Source organism: Rhipicephalus sanguineus, chromosome 2, assembly GCF_013339695.2.
Source record: "Rhipicephalus sanguineus isolate Rsan-2018 chromosome 2, BIME_Rsan_1.4, whole genome shotgun sequence".
In the NCBI taxonomy this organism is placed as follows: Eukaryota; Metazoa; Arthropoda; class Arachnida; order Ixodida; family Ixodidae; genus Rhipicephalus; species Rhipicephalus sanguineus.
This window is the reverse complement of record NC_051177.1, coordinates 134,415,411-134,420,650: the sequence shown is the minus strand read 5'-3', so window position 1 is coordinate 134,420,650 and position 5,240 is coordinate 134,415,411.

Here is a 5,240-nt window from a genome sequence, read left to right as displayed (position 1 = left end):
CGCCTCTCGCTCGCGGAGGTTTCGCCGTCGACGGTACCCGAGCACGACCTTTCACCGACTTCCAAGCTCTGGGCCTCTTGCCAGCAGCGGCCAGCGTCTCCATCGACGTCTACCGCAGCACAAGTGCGTGCCCCTTACCAACTCCGGCCGCACTTGCAGGACGCTGCTACTTTGACGGAAGCGCCTGAGGACGACATGCCTGCTGGTTAGCCAATGACAGAGCAAGCCCCACATGTGACGCCTGCCCCGTCGGCTGGCATCCAGCATCCAGCATCCTGACCTGCGCAGGAGCCCTCGGGTGCCACCTGCCGAGGGTGCTTCAACGCGCACAGGTGCATCATCCGAGCCCGCAGCGACTACGCTTGCTCGGTGTTACCGCAGATTTGCTCCGGACCCCGTGATACAGAATGCCGCCCACCCGACATGTGGCCACTGTGCAGGCGTGCTGTGCAGACCACCTCCCCACGTCTACAGCCACCGTACCTGCCGGTATTTCGTCTCGCGCCGCAGACAACGTGCGCGGAGTGCGCCCACCAATCACGGGCATTGTTGTTGCCTGTGCAACGCCTCTCCTCATGCCCACCCGACTTTCTGGGATCGGTTCCAAAATGCAGAGAGTCGGGTGCTCTTGCTCCTGCCTACAGCGTCCATTCGTCGCGACCCCCGCCCGCTACGCAACTCCCAGAGCCACCCGCCAGTGAACCACTGGTCTCTGATGGTCATCTCACGTTGACGATCTGGACTGCCCACTGACACTTTGTCTCGCGTCAGGAACCTTCTTGTATATACGACCCCATCGTTTTTCATTTCGGCTTCATTTCTGCGAGGGGGGGGGGGTAATCTGTAGCGGCATCATCATCCCTCAGGATAATCATCGTCCTTTTTACCACTTACGCGCCGCGACTCTCGCGCAGCTCATGCTGAGAGCTCGAGGCGGGAGCAGAAAAGAACGAGTTCACATTCCGGGCGGTCAGGCCGCTTGCAGCCGCCGTCGCAAGGACGGTCGTCTCTGGAATAAAGTGGCGAGCTTTCGGCACGGCCACGCCGGCCGCCTTGACGTCTCTTTCTCTCTCGCTACAATCATATAATTTCTGTCCACATCACACTACAGGATTTTCACCTTTTTTATCTTTTGTATGGTCGCAGCCCCACATTGCTGTTTGACGCCGTCTTGCCTTTCGCAACATGTGCTACCATGTACGCTCACGACACCATTGACCGGGCTCCCATGGCACGTCCAGTCGCCCGATCTCGTCTCGCCACGTCACATGATATGCAAAAAGCCCGCTATGACCACTGGCATCGTAATACGAAGTTTGCCTCTAGGTGACTGGGTGCTCCTTTGATCACCATGTCGCCGTGTAGGGCTCTCTGAGAAACTCCTGTCCCGCTACTCTGAACCCTACCAAGTCTTGTGTCAAGTAAGCGTTGTGAATTACCTTTGCACTTAGATTCGTCAAGTCCGCCACCTGTTGTCATTGTGCATGCTTCGCGGATGAAGCCATACTTCTCTCGCACTTCACCGCCGGACCTGCGCCGAGAAAGCGCTACAACGCCCGGGGGTCTTGTTACGCAAAGGAAGTGAACGAATACGAAGGGATGGAGAGCCTGGCTGGCGCGCGAGTGTGGTGATCAGCCATCTTGACTCTTTTACCAATTCTTCTTTCTAAATACATATTGTATGTACTCGAACAACCGCGTATCAATATTAAGCTACTTGCAGTTTTGTACAGTCGTAAACGTTACCTTGATTAATGTGTGTCTCCGCTTCAAGCGTTTTTCTAATGAGGCTCATATCTGCAATTCGAAACACGGAGTGGCGTTGTTGAAGTAATGTGAGTGCTTATTTTGCTTCAAATGTTGATGACTGTGCGCACGTAATAATTGTTTTTATTTTGTTTAGTTTTTTCCACAAAACGTGTGTAATTCCTCTCGGTGACGCTGCTACTGTAAGAGGCTGGCCTAGTCAAGCTCTGCTGAACTTTTTCTTCTCATTCCCTGTGCTCTGTGAAGTGGTAAATAAAATAATCAAATGAAAATAAATAAAATTATATGAAGAGGTTATGAACATGTCTACCGACCTATGAAAGGTGCTGCAAAAACCTGATGCCCTTAATGGAGAGTAAGAACAAATAGAAATGCCATTTCTTGTCGCTTTCTTCCTCCATTAAGGTCGTGTGGGCGGAAACGTGCGGCAGTGCAGTGAAAACGCAACAAATGTCATGAATCAACATTTAGTCTCTGCTGGAGCATTCAGCACCACTTCTATAGCGCGAAAGAACGCTGCTGTTTAGTCAAAACTGCGGCGCCCCAAAACTTTACATGTATAATCGTCACTAGCAGTAATGGGAGAACAATCTCAGTAAATTGGCCTGGATTACTTTTGCAATAACTATAGATTACACTGCAGACCCTCAATTCAAGCTCATGTGTACAGTGATACTTAAGGTGTTTGTCTACATTGTAGACCTGGATGTAAGAACTGCAGTATTCTGGTAGCACCTTGAAGTTGTATGGGTCGACCTTAATTAGGAAGGTCCCAGCACGAAAAAACCTATAAAGTTTCAGAGCAATATGAGTGTCCATGCCGTTCTGTAACCCTTCTGAAGAGGGTAATGTTAAACCGTTGCTTGAAATTGTCATGTGGTGCACACGTTTACAGGATAACTTTGTTCTTTCTGGAAAAATAGGACTCTACAGGCAGTACCTGTAGCCGAAGATTATAAACGCTAACGCGCAAAACAACACGCCTATCCTTGGCTCATCTTTTTTTTACAAAAACATAATTTGGTTCCGTTTACTAACATATTCTTGCAGCACCCATCAAGGCAGAGTGTTCCATTGCCACCAGCGTACAAAGATAAATGTGCTTTCAACTGCATACAAACGCCGTCGAAAAAATGCAGTTTCTACGTGGCACAATTTTTAATTTGTCGGAAAGAGACCAAGTGGTATATAAGGTTGAATGAAACTTATCCCATTGTGTATTGTTTCGTAGGGGAACAAGGTAAAAGATAACCTAAATATAATATTGAATGTAAGTGCTATAACGCACAACGTAAATGAAATTCTTTGTAATTTAGAAGGCATGTGGTAATATTGAAGTTTTATGGCCTTTCCGACGCGCGGAATCGAACAGGCGACCTCCCGCTTTCCAGCACGCGGCGTTAGACGGTTAGGCCACCAACAGCACCGTCTTTCAGCGTGCTAACGGCGAGCTGTTTATATACACCACTTACATCAGCATGCTTTCTTAGTTACCGCATAGATGGCGCGATGTGCACGCGTGGCGCGCTTTAAATGTCGTCGCCCCGTTCCTGCGAACGCCGTTGCTCTTCGACCTACAGGGCGTGGTCGCATTCGTGCACTTATCTCGAGGAAAGAAGGGGGCGGCTGGCGGGGGGGGGGGGTTGTATGTCTTGTGCTTTCCCCGCGATGTCCGCGCTGAAGTCACAGAGGGTACGAAGGTCTCTTGGCTCGCTGCAGCGGCCGCGTTTGCGAAAGGAGCGCGCTGTTCTGTGTGTACCTGCTGCTTCGTTTCGTGCGTCCTGCTTTATGTCCTGGTATGTTTCGTGCGTCCTGCTTTATGCCCGTGCTGCGTGTGTTCTTTTCGTGCGTCCTTTGAGCTCGAGCGCCGCGCTGGCAATTTTGAGCTGCTTTCCGTTCATCGCGTTATATTCCAATTTATTGCTATCGCATTCATTGCTTCGCCGTTACGGCAAAACTGTGACTTTTTTGAACACGAAATCGAATACAAGTAAAGGGTTATTCGCCTCTGAATACCCAATCAAATATCGGCGTTTTCATCATCATCATCATCCCTCCCATCAGCCTCATGCCTAGTGCATGAGGCTGATGCCTCGTGCCTAGTGCATGACGAAGGCCACTCCCAGTGATTTCCAACAAGTCCAATTGCACGCCAGCTGATTCCAATTTACGAATACCAATATCCTAATTTCGTCTAATTTCGCATCTACATCCAGCCCTATCCTGTCCGCGGCCGCGTGTACACAGTGCAATTGTAGAATGGGAAGTAACTATAGCTTTCATTTCGCTTTTGAAACAACTAATCAGACTGCTTTGAATTAAAATGAAGCACATTGACGATACTTTGGTAATGCACTCATTAGAGATTAGCATGCAGAAGAATGACCTATTTGACATGCTCTGAAGGCGAGCATTCTTTCAGCGTTGTAACAACACGTGCGAAGCTCAAACATTATGAAGATGGCACCTTGATTTTATTGGTGAAAGGGCCAGGCGTCGCTGAAGAGAGCCATGACAGATGATGTGATGTTAACGGCGGCCAACGATTTACGCTGAAGCATTCGACCCCACCCGGCCAGAGGCAGACAGGATCTCTTTAGCTTTCGGACTGGCCTGACTGCTGTCAGAGCTTGCAGAGGCATCCAGTGTGGTCGAGTTGAACGAGGGCAGGTAAGCTTACATACAGTGTTTAAAATTATAATAAAATTAATTTCCTGGACAGAAAAGTCAATTGACAAAGTATATCGCACAGATGTATGACTGACATTTTTTGTATTCTTCCAGCTGCTCGAGTTTTTTGCTTCGTTGGAACAACCAGAAAGTGAAAATTTTAGAGTTTTAGCGAGCGCCAAATATCTCGTGTCGTTCAATTGGTTTTCGAGTATCTCATTTGCATTTTACTTATTATTAGTGAATATTACGCACAGTGGATCTACAGAAGCATTTGTGAGGTGCATAAAACAAACTTTTCTTTTGTATAGTTCATTGCGTATGCGTGCAAAAAGATAACGAAGATATCACTGCCAATAACGGTGCAATAATAATGACTACTGCTATACTTCCACTGCTAATACTACTACTACTACTACCACTACTGCTACTGGTAGTAGTAATAATAATAACACAAAGATATATCCTAATACTGACTGTAAATCTGCGTCATTCATGCCGTTTACTTGATGTACTTTATTGGACACTACACTTCGTCATGTGACAGCTGAAGTTTTGGTTAGAGTTTTCCTGAAAGTTAGATGAATCATCGAGTCAAGGCCCTTGACACTAATTCATAGTTCAAGTAATACCATCGGATTGACATATAAAATACCCATGAAAAACTAAAAGCCAGCATCGTATTGCGCCGCGCTCGTGAAAAGTTCGCATGCCATTTCGACGGAGCGAAGACTTAGCTCTCCTTTAAATGGCAAGCTGTCAGGATAACGCACAATTACTGTCCCGTCTGATGTCCGGTAGCA